The sequence below is a fragment of the Argiope bruennichi genome, chromosome 1 (genome assembly GCF_947563725.1).
Source record: "Argiope bruennichi chromosome 1, qqArgBrue1.1, whole genome shotgun sequence".
NCBI lineage: Eukaryota > Metazoa > Arthropoda > Arachnida > Araneae > Araneidae > Argiope > Argiope bruennichi.
The window spans coordinates 39,293,141-39,316,399 of record NC_079151.1 but is presented as its reverse complement, the minus strand read 5'-3'; the positions used below and the strand labels follow the sequence as shown (position 1 = coordinate 39,316,399).

At 30.2% G+C, this 23,259-nt stretch overlaps 1 protein-coding gene across 5 annotated transcripts in view; it reads left to right on the top strand.

Annotated features, from left to right (window-relative positions):
* LOC129985561 (zinc finger E-box-binding homeobox 1-like) overlaps nucleotides 1-23,259 on the top strand; it is a 558,704-nt gene that overhangs the window by 263,421 nt on the left and 272,024 nt on the right. Inside the window, exon 1 of one of the 5 annotated variants that reach the window (XM_056095377.1) lies at nucleotides 372-510. The exons of 3 other annotated variants lie outside the window; for them this stretch is intronic. The gene's annotated coding sequence lies outside the window, so the exon portion shown is untranslated. Of the gene's footprint in view, nucleotides 1-371; nucleotides 511-23,259 lie in introns of those variants that run through there. One more of the 5 variants, XM_056095376.1, reaches the window with a different exon arrangement.

Here is a 23,259-nt window from a genome sequence, read left to right as displayed (position 1 = left end):
AATCTGGCAAAAGAGGCATTTTTGCAACTGCCCTATCTTTCCATTAAAAATGAAAGATAAAAACCGGAGGAATAAACAATAAACGTTAAAAAATAACGCGTGGCTCCGAAAGGAACGGCAGAGAAATTGGAACGACGCTCATTAATTAACTCCAATCAAAAACTGTTTAAACTATTTTAAATACTCGAGAGTTAAAATCTCTTGCAGCAAAGAAGGCGTAAACTCCATCCATCAAGAGTGATGTTGTTTTTGAGATGGGCGAATTTTCGTCAGATTTTAAAAGCGGAAGTTTTGGTTTGCTGTTATGTCCCCAGCCTTTGGTCCCAGCCAGGCCGTAAGTGCTCGTAGTCATTAAGCGGGGCCCCAATTTAACGGGGCCTCATAAGATGACAGTGGGAGGGTGGCTGAGGATGTAGGTTCCGTAAAGAGGTAAGAGAGTAATTAATTGGCAGGGTGACATACGAGCTCTTGAAGATGCAGTCATTTTCCTGACTTCTTTCCAGAGCCTGGGTATGTATTTTAAGACAACGTTTCACTTATCCTGCCGCGGATTTTAAAGCTTTAAAAGTTTCGGAATAGCATATTCAAAACATACAAAAGTGCGGGGCATAAAAGTTCCGTTTTAATATGTGTAATGGTTGAAAGCTTATTTAAATCTTATTCGCTCTAAATTGTGAGTCAACAAAATTATTCTAAATGAATAGCATAGTCGGGGTTTAGGAATTTTAACTACGTTCCGTTTAAAGAAAAAGTTATACATTTGTTTGATAATATAATGACTTTCGTGAGCTACTTAGCGTTAATTTCTGTTATGGTACTAAAATTTGCAATTTATTATAAAACTGTAAAAATGTTGTTAGTTCATCCGCAAATCAAATATGTACAAATATGCATATAATAATAAGGGATAAATTATTTTTTATTTTATTTGGAGAGACAATTTATATATATTTTGCTTTTAGTATAACTGATAACAATTTTTATTGCATGAATATGTTATAAATAGTATTAGAAATTACTTTATTCAGAAGATTTCACTATACCGATGAATAAAATCATTGCTTTTTTTAATGAAAAATAATTTAAGTACTGTGGGTAACCAGAATTATTTTAGTCTCTATAGGTTTTTTTTAAATACAATTAATATTAATTGCTACATTTGTAAAATAATCTCGATTTTCGACGCTTTTATTTAATTTATTTGTAAAATTGCTGTAAATAGGGAACGTTCTTAAAATTTTCTTTGTTTTGAGAAGATCGATGATATCTTTATTATGTTTGATTTGCATTTTGTTTTTAAATGGGATGAATATAGTTTTGAAGCGAAATCTGTCTGATGCTTTTTGATGAATTCTGCCTGACGCTTTTCTACAACTGTCAATTTAGTAAGGCACAATTTTGGAAAACACATTATTTTACAAATTTACTCATATACCTCCACATATTTAGTCAAACCACTGGTATAAATGATATTGAATAGATACTCGGTATTAGTATAAATGATATACTAATCTCTTCGGGTTTGAAGGTTAAATAAAAAGTACATTTCTATTTACTATACAAATAAATTTGCTGTCAATTTCTCTTAACAATTGGAAACATTTGCAAAAGAGTTTCTTAAGATCTTTTACGTTTCTTTAAATAAAGATTTAATAAGGAATTATTTGTGTCAATGAAAAAAAAATGAAAGATTTGGTAAGTTTTTAATTGATTTCTATTATCGTTTTGTATAAAGAAATCTGTAACAATTTTTCTGTAAAATATAACACAACTGCTTTTAACTGATAATAGTCTGGACTCGTAAAATACCTGGTCAAAACCCGATTATCCATAAAAACCTTATATTTTACTAATTTTGAAGCTGAGATTTAAGTATCCTCTTATTGGAATGGTGCAGAAATTTGGGCAATGGCTGCCGACTGGGGTGTTATCTTCGTCATCTGACACACGAGGTCTGGTACAGAATAACTCTCGTGTTGTTCTAAAACTGGATAGTAGATTAATCGAGCTAAATTACAAAATATCCGATGAATAATATCATAAATTAAATTAATATCAATATTATGTAAGTTTTGAACATTCTAGAAATATTTCAGAAATAATATCATAATGGTGCGGAAAATTGGACTAGGTTTGCCGACTTGGGTATTGTCTTCTTTGTCTGTACAAGCGAGATCTGTTCCAGAATAGACCTCGTGTTGTTCCAAAACTGGATATTAAATTAATTGAGCTAAGCTGCAAAATATCCACTGAATAATATCATGAATTAAATTAATAACAATACTATGTAACTTTTGAAAATTCTAGAAAAATTTTCGTTGAGGATATGATTTAACATATGATTAATTTGGCTGCTATACAAATATTATAATATTTAGGAAATTACCTGAAAGAACACTGTTAGATTCTTTTAAACCTACCTTCATTTAATGCTGTAATATCTTCATATTATGTAGCTTTTTGAAAATTTTAGAAAGAATTTCGTAGATTATATAATTTAATGTGATATGATTACTTTGACTGCTATACAAATATAGTGATACTTATGAAATTAACTAAGTGAGAGAACATTGTTCGATTCTTATTTGTTTAACGCTATCTTCATTTAATGCGATATTTATGTAACTTCATATTATGTAACTTTTTGAAAATTTTAGAAAATTTTTCATAGATTATATAATTTAATGTGATATAATTAATTTGATAGCTATACAAATATCGTAATATTTACTAAATTACCCAAGTGAGAAAATATTGTTCGATTCTTTTAACGCTACCTTCATATTATGTAACATTTTGAAAGTTCTAGAAAAATGTTCGTAGATGATATAATTTAATGTGGTATGATTAATTTGACTGCTCTTTAAATATTGACGAAATTAGCTAAGTGAAAGAACATTGTTCGATTCTTTTAACGCTACCTTCATTTAAATGTTTTCCCTCAGACTTTTATCGTTAACTTTGATAAAGTGCATAAATCTTTGCTTCTGTTTAAAACAAGGGAAAAGCAAATAGTTATAAAAGTGACTTTCTTTTATTTCGAAGAGAAGTATTCTATAAGAAGCTTTCATAGTTAGATTTTAATCTGCTTCCTTTTCGGAAGTAAAGCTTGCCTCTTTTTTTTCTTCCTCTTTCTAAGCCGATTAAATTTATCATATGTCAAGTTTTTAATGCTTTATTTTTCAATAAAGTGAATCGAATTGCATTAAAAATTTTTACGGTTTTCAGGAAGATGATAGAATTGTTATTTTTTTTTCCCCAATTAAGTTTGAATTATATAGGTATGCAATAGTTTTAAAATTTTCTTTCACGGGAAAAAAAAAAAAAGGTGGAGAATGTTTTTTGACAACAGAACTTTTAAAGTATTTAAATTCTCTATAAATACGTGACATAAAATTTTGTTTTTATGGAACATTTCTATATGAGAGTGAAGTTTCTATGATATTTTCATTTTATATCTTTAAGAACTGGCTGTTGCTGTTTTTAATAAAATACTTTAAATATCCAGTTCATTTTTATGATGTTTAAAGTCAGATTATATTTGATTATATTGATGTCATTATTCTTTATTCAGATTATTAAACTATTTTTTATTTAATGTAGATTGCAATGGTCTGTTGGAATAATTTCCCTTTATTTTAATAATTGTTGCATATTATAATAATCAGCGAGAATGTTCTTTTCAAAACTTTTTTGCATATTCTCTAATAAACTTGTCATGCCAGAGAACGCCTTAGATATCACTGGCGTATAATAGTTACGAAATATTAATCTTTGTTGTGAATTTAGTATTTTTGCTGAATCTATCGTATCATTCTTTGCGAGCTTTTTGGCGATTAATCCTGGACATGTGTTTAATAGTATCTAAAGACCGAATTGTATTTTAGATTCGTTTTTCTCAATCGATTGAAGCCATAATTTGACACAAAATTTCACTTGTCACAAAATCCCGTACCAAATTTGGTGTATTTAAGTCATTGCGTTTTTGAGTTAGCGCGGTTACATGTTTTTGAAAGTAAAGACCGACAATTCCTTGTTAGATTTGAGTCACAATTTGATAGGTATCTACATTTGATAGCTGTTAGATCTGTGTACCGAATCTCATCTTTCTAGCTCTCTTCGTTTTGTAATTATCGTGTTAACTTATATTCGGACAGACGGACTTTCTCTGATCAGATTTTACTCAAAATTTGATAGAAATCTGAAAACGTAGTATAAAGACCATATACTGAATTTTGTTCCTTTAGCTCAAGGCATTATCGAGTTATCTTTGTCGCAGGCAGACAGATGGACTGACATTTTCTAAAAATGTGTTTTTCGAATTTAGGGAATCTAAAACGTTGACATTCGTCAAAATATCGTTCGAATTTTTTGACAATTGCTATACTTTCTCTATACTACATATACCAGAAAGCAAAAATGACTCCGATTTCATGTAGAAGTTAGGAAACTTGAGTTTCTATCGTATTTTATAAGTATCAAGGGGACGTTGTCACATATATCTTGATTATGTTTCTCATCATGTGTTCATTAAATACTACATTAGTCCATATGTATGTCATATGGACTAATCATGTGTTCTCATCATGTGTTTCTCATCATGCGTTCATTAATACATATGTAGTCCATATGTATTAATTAAAAAGAACACTCATTTTAATTTTTCCTGTAATATTTAATGCTTAAAAATAAATAATTTTCTATATAAATATTGATTAATGTATGTTAGTTCTCTATTGATTACGTAAATTCCTTCGTATTTTTAGATTAAGTGCCACGCAAATGCATCACGCAGTTATTTTTACGTACTTTCATGTTCAGTATGCAATAATAATTGAATTATTTGAAACATGTACTATTTTATATGTAAAGCATTCATTTAAATCTTGCAATTTATATGCTAAAGAAGGATAAAATTTCTTTTTTCCCCATAAAGAAAATATTTTCTTTCTCCATTCCTTTCCTTCTAATTTGCAAGAACTACAAATGGCGTTGTAACTGTTTTATTTCATTTTTCATGTTTCGAATTTCAACTTTTATGCTTTTCGAATTTTTATTTTCTGTTTAAGATGACTTTTACCGTTTCCGTTAGAATCAATAAGTTCTCGGAATGTTACTCTATATGTTGATATTTTATTGTAACTTAAAGAGAATGTATTGAAGTGGTAAAGTGGTCTTGATTCGGATAGATTTTTTTTCCATTGTGAAAACAATTCAGGTATTAGAAGAAAGTGTATTTTTGTTGATATTATTCTTATCCAAAAAATTTAAACTGGACAGTTCAAATTTTTTGTTATGTTTTTACACATTTAAAAATGTGGAAAGCTTAGTGTTTTGTTAGTAAAGTTGAAATTTTTTTTAAAAAATCATGTTTTTCATAAAGTTTCTGTTGAAATTTGAAAGTTGTTCATAAAACTTCATATTTTTCTATTAATATATTTTATAGGATATGAAATATATATGTCCCTATATTTAAAAAAATAAATATGCACGAAATAATTTACTTTGGAGTACAAATTTTAAATTAAAATGTAATTTTTACATTTTATGTTTACTTAATTATAGTTTAAATTAGAAGTTGGTATCAGTAGCGAATTTCTGACTAGGCCTGTAGTACGATTAAAAAAACATTATAAACCAGTTGTCAAATTTTTCAATAATACTAATATTAATTAATTATAATAATATTAATTAATTATAAAATATTAGAATATTGACACTTTATCGGGTATCATTGGTCAAGTTCTCACTGGGGTTACTAGATTCACATTCTTTATTAATGTCTGTAAATACTTAGAACCTACTTAAATAATATTGCGTATAAATGTAGTTGCTGCAATTATAAATCATAATAAATTTAACATATATTTTCAGAGATGCTATGCAAAAATAATCTAAAATAAATCGTTAACATTTTGATTAAGCGAAAAATACATTGAAATGTAAAATTAATTTGACAAATTTATTAAAAAGGAAGGTTTTGTAATGTGCATTGCCTAGGACCGCAAACTGTCTAAATGGACAACTTTTTTTAAAATGGGCACATTTTAAATTTAACTTTAAAATATTAAAATTTTAAAAAGTAATAATTGTAAAATTCAAACTTTAAACAAATTAGTAAGTGTAAACTAATCGACATCTAAAGGAAACTGAACTGAAGGAAAAGTAATTCTCTTTATCTTGATTCTCTGTAGAAATCAGTGGCGTTGTGAGGGTAATCCACGCCGGAGCATAATATAATTTTTTTGTTCTATACGTGGTCAGTAGTTAAATAAATAATAAATGACATCCGAGATATGGCTTCATTTTTTCATCCTTTCATGATATTTCATTCCGAAAATGATATAAATGAACTAATAGTATTTTATCCTGATGGCGGCTATAAGACCGTTGCCCAGGGGCATCAAGTCGCTACACCGCTAGTAAAAATATAAACTATTACTGCGTTTTAAGCCCGCATTTCATTAAAAAAAAGCGAAGAAAACGTAACGACGAGCGATACCAGCTGTTGGAAAAAGAATGTGTTTTAGTTGGGTAAAAATATTTATTTAATCAAATTTTACTTAATAGAAATAAATCATCAATTACTCTTATTTTTCTATTGCCCGGATGACTGGGTAAGATTAACCAAAATTCTTTCTAGTCCACCCCCGAGTGCTGCTTTGAAATATCTACTCATTCCACATGGAATATTTTTCGCTATATATAGCTTTTAGAGCAGGCTTTATTTACTGCGTGCTCTGGCTATGGATCTTACATCAGGAACATCGCGTGTCTAATAGACACCTCCTATCCATTCAAGCACCGGTCACTTCATAAAAATCAGATAGCGACACGCGCCCCGAACGTGCTGCAATGCCCCCAAGATTAAAGAGCCCTGATTTATTCCTCATGCTAAGGGGAAGACAATTGTTTGGGGTTCGCTAACAGTCTCTCTTCAATTAGCTCTTGACTTTCGCCGGCACCCTTGGGATGCGTCTTGGACCGGCCCTCACGTACAACAGGCCATCTAACTAATTCCTTTCCGATATCAACACTGGCGGCTATTGCCACGCCATGCAAGGGGCTGGGACACCTGGGACAAGATGAGGGTGGTTAAAGGGGAGAGATGCTGGTGGGTCGGTGGTTTGGCTGAAATTCCTGATGTATCGGTCGCAGTCGGAATGGAAACGTCCATTGTTTGATGTTTACGAATGAAGATTTGGAGCTAATTTTGCTTAACTCCTCAAGTGAAATAAATTCAGGGATTACATGGGTTTCACGTATTTTCCATGACAGAAATTTTAGAGTGAAAACCATGCATTATCCAAATTTCTATTCTAATTTCAGAAAGAAATATAAAGACTCGCTATATTTAATCTTCCGAAATGATTGCTTTTGTAAATTGTTGAATGCATAATTGACAAAATATACATTAAAAAAAGCTCAATGACAATAAACAACTAAAGGATTTAGCATGTAAAAAACAGAATTTTGTTTCAGGAAGAAAAACGTAATATCCTTCTTGGTCTAGAATATCTCGAAAGTTCCTTGAATCAAAATGAATAGATGAATGATCTGCTATGTTGGAATGATTCCATGTCTGGCAGCTGGTGTGGCGAATCTAATCCAATTTGGTTCAGCATTTATAAACAAATCCATAAATAAAAGACATACGAAAAAGAGCAGTTTTGGTTATTATTTGTTGGTCAAAGTGACCTTGGATCTACTGAGGTAGAAGTTGGACTTAATTCGAGTCAAGGCCTGATTTTCAAATTACACAAAATAGGTACTATGCAACTTTACGGGATTCCGAGACCTCTAGTTGTTTTTTTTTTTTATTTAATTTTTTCTTCTTTATTTTACGGTTAACTTAATTTTGTGCTTTTCATTTGGGTAACCAGAGCTGTGTATGAACCTATTGTTGATAACTATTGCATGAATTTCACAACATGATTTTTTTTTTTTTCATGTTTCCAAACTCTCTTGCAGATATTTGTTCTCCAACTCTTTCGTCGCTGACTGACTAACTCAACAGGCGACATCGTTAATATATTTTCTATTAGAGATTGTGTTAAAGGGTTTGAAATGATATTTTGCAATTTTTTTAAAAAAAACCCCATTAAATTAACTTTTCCACACTCGATATAAGGAAACCCTATCTTGAAGGAATCCATTGTTAAATGTTTCGCCATCACAGTTAGTCGTAATATTAATTCCCTAAAAACTGCTTATAAAAAAAATTCTTATTTCAAAAGAGGAGGGGGGGGGGAGAGGAGTCCCCGAAATTTGCATTTCTAAACCCTTTAGATCTCTTTCCCAAAAGGGCTTAATCTGGCCCTTGCTCAAATGTATATGAAGAGGGTTGGTTGTTTTCCTTGGGGGACTTAATGGCGGAGCTGTATCGCTCATATTTTGCTTATTCTTGGTCTACTCCACGGTGACCCGTCTTCCAGAAAGGGTGGAATACCTTGAAAGTCGCCAGGGTGAGAACTATTGTTTATTCACTGAAAAACTTACAACCATTGCCAGAATCGGTAATTTGTGTGCATTATAATTCGTTTGTCTAAAAGGAAATAAATTAATAAATAAACATATCCACATTAAAGTCGAGAGATTCAGTTTTTTTAATGTAAATTAAAATTTACATTAAAAAAAAACAGAAAACACTTATAAAACGTAAAAATAAAATCACTCCTAAAAGACGGAAGATATAGTACCCTATATAGCAACATCAAACAAAAAATGTTTCGCTTGGAGAAGAATTTTCAATATCCATCGATATTGCAGCGAGCAGTTTATTTTTTTTTGTTTATAACTAAAGTGTATATTCATGTTGATTAAAAGCATTGCTAGAGAATAGAATCGTTAATCTTCTTTCAATTCGTATTCCTGAGGCGAGGTATGTCGTAATCCACTAGGCAATTGTGGGCTGAATGCAACTATTCATATTATACATTTCTCTATTTAAAATTAACAGAATTTTTTTAAAACGTCAATTAAATAAAATTTTCTCACTTCTTCCATTCAACACTTTTTACTTGAATTTGAGCTCGATAAAAGAAGTTTGTATTTCATAGTACAAATTTGATGGAACATAACATTCCGCATTCCATATATCTGTAAACGTTTCTTTTTTCTTTCTTTCATTCCCCTCCCCATTTTTTTCTAGTAGCAATAGAAACGGATAAGTCTACTGTAAAATTAAGTCAAAAGATTTGAGTCGAGCTGTCCCCCCCCCCATTGAATACTAAATCAAGTTCTGTTGGACTTGAGAAATTTTGGAAGTTGACCCAGGAAATATTGAAGGCTTAGCTTACAATTTTTACTTCTTTTATTTTTGAGCTTCTGTGACCGAAAGAAATTGCGTTTAGAATTATAATCATAATTATGTACCTATACATCCACCATATTAAAATAACGATTGCATGATGTTGAACAGAATGAATGAAAAAGTTTAGGAATAATCCATCAGCACTTTCGTTATGTTTCTTTGTTTACACAATTCTGTATAGAATTAATGATATCTCCTAGACTTATATTTTAAATTAAGCTAATGCATAATTGATGTTGATCTCGCGTGCAGTATATATTGTAATTATATCAGTATTTTTTTAAATAATAATTCATTGGATTTTTTTTTAAATTTCTTACGTGAAAATGAGGTGATATAAAAATAACAAATCTATGACTACTATCCTTTGTGAATTATAGATGTAGTATGTTTCCTAGTTTATTTAAGTAACTATTTCTTTCAGTGTTTAAAATAACGATATTTTGTTTATTACAAATTTACACATGGTGTCACAATGTATGAACTTTTGTTCTGATATGAGTACCCTTTAAGAATACCTTCACCTTTATTCTTTTAAGCAATAAAGTAATATGTAGCTTTCTTTTAACGCGGTACGTTCAGTGCCTCATAATATAATTTTAAAGACTTGAATTTCTTTTTTTTTAACCTTTATTTTCATACCAAGAGTTAAAAAAATAAGAAAATACTAAGAAAAGGCATAAAATATCAGAAAGAAGGCAGAAAATGAATTACCTTGTAGAAAATAAACTGGTTAGTGGGGTTATATATTACTCAAAAACAAACTGTGTATTATCCAAAAGAAAACTAATTATCGTTAAATAGTTTGCTTTCAAGGCATCAAAATTCATTCGTTGCACATAACTAAATGACAGGAAAGCGAAAAGTCTTTTTTTTATCTTTGAATTTAGCAGTGTCTCGGCAAAGATCTCTGCCTGCTGTCCAGTTTTTGTGTTTAATATACTATTCCCTCATATTCAAATCTAAATTCGTTTTCTTAATTAAAAACACTTTTTTTGATTAAGTGTCTTATTTGCTATTTTATGATTTTTATTTCTACTTTCATATTATCCAGACACAATCATTTCTGGTATATTTGTTTTTATTTTGTTAGAAGACATTGATAGGGAAAAAAGAAAAAGTTAGCAGTTTTCTTAATATAACTCAAATGATAAAGCTGTTTCGAGGTAAAGATTTTTATTTTTCCTTCATTTTCAGCGCTTCTTGTTTTTGAACTTATGGGCAACCATGGTTTATATTCCTAGTTCGTCTATCTTCCACATTATAAACAAAGATCCATTCTGATTTAAAGCTCGGATAATACACGCATTTTTCTTTGGTCGTAAAGAATATAATTTACGACTTTGCTATTGTGGCCTATTCTAATCTCAGCAATTGAATTTTTAAATTTTACGGTATTTTTTAAAAGGAAAAATGCCGTAGAAATGTATCAGCATTCAAACTATAATATTAGCCTAAAAATGGTAATTAAAACTATATTCGTTTTCGAAAAACGTGCTTTTTTTTTTCTTTCTTATTTAGAATATTTCTAAGATAGAGTATATAAGTTCTACTGGAGAAAAATTTATTTCATCTGTTGCTTTTCGGGTGGAGTTTTGTTTATTGTAGATGTCGTGAATTGCATTTGCTGGGAAACTGAATGAAATTTCGTTAATAAATATTTCTTAAGTTGTTGTAGCAAAGAAGATTGAGCGAGACGCTATTTTGGAATTTCAAAAACATTTGATTCGTATCAATGTTTATTCAGTTTGGATGATAATGATAAATGATAGATGATATAAAAAATTACTGATTCTTAAGTTTCTTAATAAAAGCAAATTTTACGTAAAATATCCGTTTCTTACCAAAAAGAAATTTTTTTATTTCAAAATGTCGAACTTTGTTTTTCTTATAATTTCTCACCTTTCGTTTGGCATCTGTCGTGTTTATTGTTGAATTATCACATTAGTAGACTTTTATGATATAAAAACTGTAGAGAACTACTAACAATTATTCAGTTTAGAATCAAGAATATTTTAGAGCATTTGTAACCCGAAACCATAAATGTATTGTTTAATGCCTAACTCACTAATGAATATTTTTGATTTAAAAGAAACAAAAACTGAAATTCAATTGATAACATATATCTTTAAAAAATTCTTTCTGACGGACGATTATATTATTTAAATGATAATATAAATTTAAGAACGTTGAACTATCGTATTCAATGAATAATTTTTTAAGCAGGTGATAATCTTTCTAATTATTTTGCATTTTCTTTTTCTGAAGTAGTAGCAAGAAATAAAACCATCAGTGTCTTAAATATATAAAATTTATTTGAATTTTTGAAGAATATAATTTAATGGAATTATCAGCAATTTTCGTTAAATCTGTAAGGACCGATCAAAGGATCCTGAATATTTTTAGAATACAATGCAACCCTTTAATGGAATTGTATAGTGCCAAAATATCATAAGAATCATTTGATTTGAAAGAAACGATAACCAAAGATTCATTTGATAACAGAGCTTCTTAATCCGCCCGGTTCTGTTTCATTATTGAGAGAAATTATTTCGAGAGCAAATTGAGCCCCCGAATCGAAAAAGTTGTAAGAAGCCTTGTTGCAGGCAAATATCCCAACGTGCCTTTGCACGGTTTCACCAATAATGTCCGGAATAAAAATAAATAAATAAAAATCCACTGTGCGCTCCGGTGTGCAGGGAAGGATTGTGGAAAATCCCCCTTTTGGCGGCGAAACCGGAGTGGCGTAAGTGTAAGTATGGCATCAGCGCGAAGGTAGGTGCGAGGCGGCAGAATTAGCCATAACAACGTTAACGCTCCTGGAGATGACATCACCTTGCACGTCGCACCTGCCTCCCGTTTCCATGGAGATTTTCTTCAACTCGATTCCCGATGCCCCAAGGTAGGGCTTCCCTTTTCCTGTTGCTTTGCTCTACAAACGATTTCAGTAGCTTTCTCGGACAGGTAGACATCGTCTTCGGGCCGATTCTAAGGCTGGGATTGATCGAAAGGAGGATGGGGAAAAATTGACTTTTATTTCATTGTATTGCCGCACCTTTTGGATGATAAGGCAAAATGCTTATCTAGTGATTGTCAGTCTTTTATACTTAATATATCCCATGCGAGTCTAAAAGCAATTGTTGGTCCCTTTACGTAACTTGAGGTGGAAAATAACCGGATTTGTATTTATAAAAAATGTGCTATTTTGTGTTACGTAAATTGGAAGTGTTATTTGAGGCTAATAGATTTAGAGACAAACCAAGCCGCAGAAAATGTTTAATACTAGCCAACAAATCTAGCCATTTTTAAGCTCTCATCAATTGCCCAACAAAGCCATTGTCCAAATGTGACCAAGAAAACCTCTTGTTTCGTTTACTTTATTTTGTATCTTAAATAGCACGTGGTCTGTGATGCTAGACTTCGTAATTTCGGACACACACACACACACAAAAAAAAAAAAAAAGTGTGAACTCAAAGTTGAGATTTTTACTTCTTTATTATTGCGATGCAATTGGTATACTGCTCTCAGATGTAAAGACAGATTTCTAAATAAATGTGTCTTAGAAAGATGAGGAAAGAAGTTTAATTGTTTGAATCGACATTTTTGTCATGTTTGTTTTGTATTTTAGGACAAGCAATTGAGAAAGAGAACAAGTAACTGAAATTTAATTCATGGTATTGAGAGCGCTTTTAGGCGGAAAGACAGAGTGCTGATCTAGTATTGTCAGTCTTTTGTGCTTAATTGTACCCATGCGAATCTGAGAGTAATCTTTATACCCCTTATTTGAAATGAAAAAAATGAATGGATTCTTACGTATAAAAAAACTTGTTACATTGCGTTAGGTAAATTAGTGTTATTTGTTATAGGCAGAATTGGTTAAAGGTAAAGAATACCATAGATAATGTTTAATTATTAATAATAATGTTTAAGTTTTAGTCAGTTTACTTCAATTTTCGATAACTAACAAAGAGCATGAACTCAAAGTAATAAATATAGTGTTTAATTGAATGAAACCTTCAATTTTTGTTATTAGCTATGCTTTTTCATTCAATAGAGAATCTATTCTTAAAGGAAAATATTAAAGGGTTTTTCATTATTTAAACGAAATTTTATTATTAGGACTGTCTTAAAAGTTAAAGTTTAAATATATGATAATTTAATGCATTTGCAACGTATCGACAAAAAAAAGTTAATTACTTGATATGTAATATAACCAGATTCGCAAATCATCTTTTAACTCAGTCTTTAGGCAAAAAATTTAATTTATGATTTAGGAATAAAGTATTTGAGTAGCTGTAATTGCATTGAATTTACAATGGAAGTAACTTGATTTTGCTGTGGCTCGAGATTGCGATTAATGTTTATTATGTACATTTACGGTTACAGTTAAGAATTTTCTGCCGTAAATTTGTTGTATTGGAACACTTTTGATATAAATGTTTATACCACAAATTTTGAATTTTAAAATATTCCAATGTTTTGTTGAGAATCTAATGATCTTTTTAAAAATCAAATATCAATCTAAAATTTGTTAAACTAATGGCATAAGTGTTTTATATTTTTACCCAAATTTATGGGGATCACTCCGCCAACACGTCCCCTCTTCTTCCCCCCCAAAGAAAAATCGTTAAATTAGAAAATCTATTTGATTTATGTATAAGTTGATTTGATCATTTATGCGTAAGTTAAGTAATTTCGAAGCTCATTGCTTTTTGCCTAAAAGTTCTTTAAAGTACTTATGTTTATGCCAAATAATAGTTTTATTAAAAAATTTAATATCGAAATATATTTGTTTTAATTGAGTCGTTGACCAAATTCTGTGTTATTTATTTTTTATTTGTTTAAGGAAAAAAATAAAAACAACGATGAAATATCGAAGACATATAAAAAGTCAGTGACAGTTCAACGAAATATTCTGATATGGCAGTATCAAAAACATTTTTGAGAAAAGATATTGACCTTGATATATTTTTGTTACGATATATGTAGATTATCATCAGATAATTTAATTTTCAGAGAATTGCTTTCAACAAAGCAAATAATTTTACTTTGGTCTTCTCAACATGTGAGTTTCATACCCGTTTGATCCTACATCTATTTTTATGTGATGTAAAAGGAAAACCTCACTTATCGTTATTGCAACAAGTTCCGAAACATTTCTTGCACGGGCAAGGATTACTTTGACAAAAGTAATTCATGGAAATGTGTATATATTTAATATGTTTAATTTCAATCTTAAAATCCGAATAAAGTAAACAGAATTTTTAAGTTCAGTTAACTTTAATATCGAATTGAATTTACCTTTTTTAAGATTTACAACTGAAGATTTTTATTGGAATTAATAGAAATCTTAGAATTGTTGCTTTAGATGTTTTCTTGAATAGGTGAAAAAACATCACTGGGTTTTTGAAAAAAAAAAAAAAAAATATTAGGATCATTTTTAGATGATTTTACCCTTATTATGATACTTTTTGCTTTGTTTTCCTTAATGCCATGGTCAGAAAATCGTATTAAATTTTCTGTGCTTTTCTACATTTTTCGTTGCTTTGCTTCACTGCCTGAGAAGAAAATATGGAAAGACCACAAAATAATTGGATAATACTTTTAAACTATATTTAAACGAATCATTTTATAAACGAATCGTATCATTTTATTACTTTATTTCCTTCTCAAGTTATTATTTTGTATTATTGATACGTTTTAAAAAATTTAAATAAATTTTCTTCCCATTTTTACGCGATGCCAGGTTTGTATTATTTTAAATCTCATTTTACTGATAATTTGTTTTCCTTGAAATTCGTTACAGAAACGTATTCTATGTTTAAATAATCCTTTATAAGTAATGAATTTACTGATTATTATTATTATTGAGTTTCAATTTGAGAACTATCAAGAATTCTAATTGAATCTTTATCGTGCGTTATTGAAAGATAGTATTAGATATAATAGAACTTCAATTAAGTAAATCTCCAGTAACCGGATTTGCAGTAACCGACACGCAATTTATCTGCAGTATCTCTGAAGTTTGCTTAGTTTAGCTAGGACATTCTGTTTTAAAGCAATACAAAGGCTATTTTAGAACGGACATCGTAATTTTGAACCGCGTTCAGATGACGAGGGCGATACCTGAGCTGCCACCCCTGCACTCTTCAAACTTTCACACCACAGTGGAGGGAGGACATTCAACCCCGACGGATTTACTTGCACCAGACCCACTTACATGGCAATTCTTCGGTGGAATAAGGTTTCAAGCCTGCAGTAATCTGAAATCGTAAAACCGAAATCAATTCGGATGAGCTGAACTTCGAATGATTTGGTAAACTTTAGAAATTGAATTTCAAAAAATGTCAGTGTGGGTATTTAACATTCTAAACTTAATAGATCGTGACTGCTATAATTGACATAAAATTTTATTCAATAGGAGGACCTGTAGTCCAACAAATGTAGGATATAACTTTCAACGATTTATTTGAATTGCATTGATTTCTAAGCATAAGGCATAAACAAACCGCACACTGAATCATACTTGCATGAATTCCTTAATATATAACCAGATCACAAAAGAATTATGCGACTGTGAATTACAGGCATACGACTTTGAATAAAATAACATTCCGAAACTAGCACTTTTGATTCAATCTAGGAAAAAAAATACAGTTTCAATGCTTTTTTTTCAAAGAATAATAACAACACCCACTGCCAGACTTAGACAAAGGGGGGAAAAATCAGAAAAGGCTGAACAGATCTTTGGCAGATATTTGAATTCTGCTGTATTCAATTACAAAAAAAGGAAGAAAAAATGCAAAGTAGGCGACAAACAAACATTTACATAAATAGATATATAATGCTAACACTAAATAGTATAGGGCAGTATAGAAATTTGAACCTTATTTTTTTTTTCAATGATTCAGTTCCGTAATCAAACAGATATAGAAGAATTTAACATTAATTCTTGGAATTAAGTTTGATAAGCATAGATGACGAAAAACTGTAAATACTATACGATTTACATGAAATAGAAATTTAAAAATTAAGCTATGTATGAAGATCCATTACTTGTAAACAAAATATTGTGGGCTTTATACATAAAGTTATATAAAGAGAAAGTCGAAAGAGGAATCGACTTAGGTATTTTGACGAATTCCTACAATTCGGTCCGTAATCAACAGACAATCGGTTTTGGGATTTGTCTAGTGATTTGTCTGTGGAACTAAAAAACGCTTTGAAAAATACTAAATGATTGAAATTTATTATAAGGTCTTTAAACCAAATTTATAGTTTTCTATCTAATTTTGAACGAAATCTCTTAAGAAGAGTCTTTTCTTCCTTTCTTTCCAATTATAAATGAATGCGTTAGTTAAACGAGGCAAAGTATTAGATAAATACTTTGTGACAAATACTAAAATTTAATACGCTGTTTTACATCTTAAGTATAGATCCGTATTAAATTTAATACGCTGTTTTACATCTTAAGTATAGATCCGTATTAAATTTTGGATTAGATCTGTTTACGGATTGGCCGTCTGTCTGTCTTTTCATTCGAATGCACGTTAACGTGATAACTTAAACACACGACAATTTTAATAAAAGAGAATTGCCATGTGGTCTTTTTTTCTAAAATTATAATTCTGCATCAAGTTTTTGCTACAATCGCTAAAATATATTTAAAATACATACTCTATTTTCCCCACTATATTGCGAAGCGCAACAATTGCGACAACGCGGTTTCCATATAATAATTTTAAGATATAAAATTTTTTTTAAGATATAAAATTATTAAGATATAAATATTAAGGTTTAAGATATAAAATTTTTAGAATCTTCTATTCTAATTCATACAAGTTTTCATTTTTTAATTTACAGGGATCCTGCTATTTCTAGACTCTCTCACTTTTGTATGCAAGCTGATTTTTTGGGTGATATTTGATTTCATTATAAACAAGCGAAAGAAGCAATTTTATCATTGTATAAAATAATTTTGAGAATGAAAGTGTTTCTGAAAATGTACGAAAGTGTCATTGAAAACATTTCGCTGAGTCACGGGGCAAAACCTCTTTCGTTCCAGAATGTGCTTTATTTTTTATTTTTTTATTTTTTACCTTTGATATCTGAATCTCGCCTTTGTTTATCTTCTGCAATTTGATAAGAGCTTCAAACTTTTCAGCACTTCACACTTTTTTAGCATAAGCACACGTGCGTCATCAAGATCTGTTTTATTTAAGAACATGGATTTATGAACGAAATGCTTGCCGTTTGTTACTTAAACTTGTTTCCCCAGCAAGTTTCAAAATTGCAGTTGCGGTAGAAATTACGTGGGAATTTTTTGGCACTTTTCTGTTTCGTAATTGTAAATAAACAGATTTATAGAAGCTATTTGGCAGTGCGTGCAAATGTTTACTTACCATTTTGAAAGGAATTTCAAATTTAGTTGTCTATACAGCATAGAGGAAGTTTTTTGCATATAAGATAAAGGACATCGTACTAAAATGAATGTTGATTGAATGTCATTGTGCGTTTATGACAGCTTTTAAAATTGCAATAAGATTATTTTTTAAAATTTTAAAAGTTTTGAATGAGATTATAAGGAAAATAATAAACCCGGACATTAAAGAGATGTGTCTTTTCCTACTTAAAATTTACTCAAATATATTATTTAAAATAGCATTATTAAAATAGTATTTTATTTTAAATGGCATTTGTATTAGATGCATTGAAGTATATGAATATAGTTTGAAACACAATTGCGTCGTCAGAAATGAAAATTATACTCAATCTGGTGGTTAATTTTTGCCTCGTAAATATTATATAATGATATTTATAAATTTTGTTTTATATTTTCCTAGGTACTTTTTTTTTTTCAGGGTCAGCAGCTTTCTTATAATTTTAACGAACTCATCGACAATATTGCAATACTTTTTTTTCTTCTTTCCTCTTCAAATCGGAATTTTCTTCATTTGCTAAATATTGGAGAGGTTAAATTTTAAAATTTAGCAGATAATGTGTAATGTATGAGCACGTAATATTTATCATTAAAATTTTAATATAAATTGCAAGTCTTAGTAAAAATTTTTAATAGTCTGTTTTGATTAAAATGTGTATAAACAACGTAGTAGATTTTGTTTGCATATTCGAAAGAAACTACTTCAAACTCGTTGGCAATGACTGACTCAGAAGTCAGAATGCTGATGTCTTCAAATTATTCTTTCAAACTATTCACACATCCGTATGCGAAACTTTTATGGTAATTGTTTGGCAGTGAATCTCATTTGTGTTAATTTTATTCAAAAACATTTACTATATTTAAAATTAAGATTATCCAAAAAATAATCACCTCTTTTTATCCATTATTTTTATTGACTACCTTCAGAATCGGATGATTCGTCGGAATGCTGATTGTTTTTAATTTCGATTAAGTCTCTTGTACCTAAATCGATTATTATGATTCTTTCTGTGAAGTAGTTTTAAATATCAAATTGGGACAGACATTTAAGCCGTGTTCTTTTAATAGTTGCAAAATTGTTCTATACGTTGTGTGTACGAACCTCCTTAGAGAGTCAATTCTCATGAGATCTTATCTTCTAGCTTCACTTTCATAATTAACTTTAAGTTTCATCTCCTGTAACTTCACATTCTTATTCTTTATGCAAATTGCACAGATGCTGAAAAAGAATTTTTCTTCTTTAGCTTTCAACAATCGAAGAAAATCACACGATTACAAATTTGATGGGTGAATGAAATTTATTGTTGTAGATTGCGCAAAAAGTATTTTTAAGTCAAAATTCAGAAATAAATTGAATGGAACTAAAGAATTAAGTTTTAAAGTGGTGTAAAAATCTCTATTTTGCAATAATAATTTTGGGAGTTATCGCAGAGAAAAGCAAAACTTCACCTTGATTTTTGCTTAAAATTTCATGAAACTCGGCTCGAGGGGTTTACATTCTCACCCTCTAAAGTATATTTTTGCCAAATTTGGCAACATTAGATGAAACGGCCTGTCCTGTTGAGCATCACATGCATTCATGCTCTCTTTTATTATTAATAGAGAAGATAGAGATGCATACGATCTCATTATTTATATGTGATTGATTTTATAGTTTATTTCTTTTTATCTGTAATAGTTTCTTTTTGTCCAGAATTTTAAAAAAAATTATGAAGAAGTCTTCTTTTGGAGAATAAAATTCTCTGCTGTTCAAGATAAAACTGTAATAAAACTTCTTTTGACATCGAAATTCAAAATTTTGATTCTAAATCATAGATACCACCCATAGGATCTCGTATCGTAAGAAATGTGTGTTATGTACCTTAAGGTAATGAATGATACAACAAAAATTCAGAATGGACTCGCAGTGCATACTTTCTCATTCTCTAAAGTATATTTATGCCAAATTTGGCTGCATTAGATGAAACGGTCTGTCCTGTTAAGTGTCACATGCATTCGCGCTCGCCTTTATTATTAACCAGCCGCCTTTGGCGACCACCCGTTCGCCAATCTTATTGCTCTTTAAAATTTTAATAATTAAATATTTTATGTAATTCATACTTTAATAGCTTCTTCATTAAAATATTTTACTCATTTACTCATAACTCGCTCATATTATAAAGGCCTTCAGTCACAACGTAATATGTATATCTCTAATTTTTTGTTAGCTCCCGTAGAATTTATGCTTTAGATTAAAGTGGAAATGATTAATCGGTAATTAATATAATATTTTTTACTGAAACAAAGCCTTTTTTTTTATATAATATGAGCACTGAAAACATAGTCGCTGAGTATTTAAACGTTATGGGCACTAAAGAATATATTTCTTGATTTATGTAATATCTCAAGAATTTGTCAACAAAATTTTCACAGATTCGTCATGAGCAGATCGATTAATTAAGAATGTTTAATTTTAAATGCATCAAACACTAAGAAAATAAATAGAATCGTTTGAAATAATCGACCGAAAATATGTTAAGCCTATCCTTGTTAGCGTGAGCGGAAAAAAACTGAAGCCTTAATTATTTGGCGGTGTTGAAATAAAAAGATTTTTTGGCTGAAAAGTTAGTTTTTAATTAATAATTAAAATTCTAATTAAAAATTTAAAAAAAGGGACCCCATGTGCACATTCCTAACCTCCTAGGTATGCATGCGCCAAATTTGGTAGCTGTAGGTCGAACGATCTGACCTGTAGAGCGCCAACACACACATACATTGAGCTTTATATAAGTATAGATAGAGAACATAGTGATGCATATGAGCTCATTATTTACATGTCAGTATTTATAATTTTTCTTTTAATCTGTATTTCAACTTTGTCTTATAGTTTGTTTCTTTTTGTTCAGAATTAAAAAAAAAAGTATGAAAAAAGACCATTCTTGGAAATTAAAATTGACTATTATTTAAGAAGGATACCGGAATTGGAAATATTGAGAAATAAATCATACACCTGATATCATAAGAAATATGAGTCACCAACTATGTATCTGTAATTGCGTATTATGTAGCTTGTGTTATGTGCCTTAAAGTTTTATTGTACAATAAAAAAAAAAAAAAAAAAAAAAAAAAAAAAAAAAAAAAACCAGAATGGGAAAATTGAATCGAAAGTTTGGAATTCGAAATGAAAAACTCTTCAATCATCTTTATGCATTTCATTCCTTTTAAGAAAGGATTTTTCTTTCGAACTATCTATCCAAAATAAGTTTTTAAAAATTTACCTGCAAGGAGACTTTGTCCTCATCAAATATAAATAAGCTCAAGCATTCTCAATTCTGTTCTGATTTCTGTGCTCTTTTTTCACGATGCTTCGTCGAGCTTTTAGTTTGCTCTGGAAAAGTAAAATATGTCTGAACAAAGATGGCAATGAAGAATAAGATAAACCGATGTAATATTTACCAAAGTTTCCCTCCTCCGCAATCCTCCGAGAATTACGAGAGAAAAAAATGGAAGAAATCCTTACAGCAGAAATACAGCATGTACCAGAAGAAAAAAAAAGTCTTGTTCCAACTTCCTACCTAGATTCCAACTTGCGGAGCATTTGGCAGCATTTACCGTAGATGAAACACTAGGAATTACCTGATTCACCAATGTTGGGATAGGCCTCTAGCTACTGCTGGTTCTGTTGACACAAACGGTACCTTACGGTGCCAGGGCTCAGGTGTGTTTGCTCTGCCACTGGAGAGCCCTGGCTAGCCTAGGGCTGTTATGCTATTGGAGTTCGGGAGATCTCTTTTTCTTGGGAGGGCAGTTATTATGTATGCATTTTGCGGTGGATCTGCTAATTTGGCTTGTCTCGTTCCTGCCGGTGTTGATTTATTTTAGGATTTTTAAGAGAAGCGTGGGACATGTGTTGTGATAACTCAAACAGCAATCCGTTGGACAATATTTATTAAAATTATGAAAAGCAAATCATTTCAGAGCTGAACTTATAAAGTCGATTTTAATTCTAAATTGTAATTAATTTATATCGTGTCGCCGTGTTTGTGGTCTGTTTAAATAGGTTATGGATTAAATTTTCCTTGTGGAATATCATGGTTTACTTAGGACTTAAAACTGACTTTCAAATATTTATCTATATTGGACAAACTAACTATTATTAGAAAATCGATCCTCTCCCAGCATTGAAATTTAAAATGTTATTTTACTTTCCCTTCTCCATATTTTAAATATTCACATTTTCCCTTTGCATTCTATCTATAGAAATATTAAGTTTCGAGAGGAAATTAAGGTAACGTATGCAAAATTTAAATGGAACAGGTTACTTCATTATTCGAGATTCTTAAAACATCTCGAATAATGAAGTACTGTTGTTTGTTATTGTTGTTTTAATCTCATTGATGTATATGCAGTGTAGTTGAATTTTATTATTATAATTATGGCTTGATTAATCTAAGCTAAATGTTTAAATATACATTTAAGGATTTGTAACATTGTTTACCCTACACAGTTATTTTCATGTTAAGGTTGAGAGTTTTACCGATATTTTAATAGATAATGAATGGATGCTAGGTCATTGATTCCTGACATTAGCGACAAAATTAATGACTTTTTTGACAGAATCTACAGGAATTTTGGTGATATCACTTTAGGACCGAAAATATACTATTTTTTCATAAGATTCTTTGCTTTATCGTGGGAATTATAAAAGGCGAGTGTCAGAGTTGCAGTTATTTCATTTGAGCTCAAGCGAGTAGTTGAGCGAAGTCTATCTTTGGAGTGTTGATATCCAGTGAATTGTTTATTGTCAATTTGATACTTGTACTATTGTTTATTGCAAGTGCTTTTTTGTGTAAGTTGCGACTATATTTTGTTGCCTTTGGTTTCGGGTAGTGTAAAGTGTCGTTATTCTTTACTGCGCCTGTTGGACTTTGTATCTGCAGCCACTACACAGAATTTCCCGTAACAATTCTGCAAATACCATTTTGCTAAAAATGTTTTCAATATGATTAAATTTTAAAAATATTTGGAAGAATGAGGGTACTATCTTTATAAGAGAGTATATAAAAATGTTTTAGGGGGAATCCTCCGGCTGATTTTCTTTCAGAATAGCTTATCTTTCAGTTGACAGTGTGTGGTATTGAAAGGAACAACTCTTAGGATGGTATAGAATTGAATTTCTCATCTGACGCCATCATGTCAACTTTTTTGCAGATCGAGGATTACTTTTTAGAGTTCATTGGGTAAAGGTACTAAAAGTGATTTTTAGGTAAATTTCTATAAAAAAAAGGTAAATTTCTATAAAAATTAGGTAAATTTCTATAAATAAAAAAGACTACCTATTGTAATGGTTCTCAAGAAAGACTTGAGGAAAATTTCTTCAGTTTTTCACTTATCATAGACCCTAGAATCAAAAACCATCCTTCATTTAAAAGTTTATAACGCTTTGCCCATGTTATTTTGTAAACAGGATAGCTAAAGTAATTTTGTTTCGATTTCAACGGGCTTGTAATATGTTGTTAGAAATAT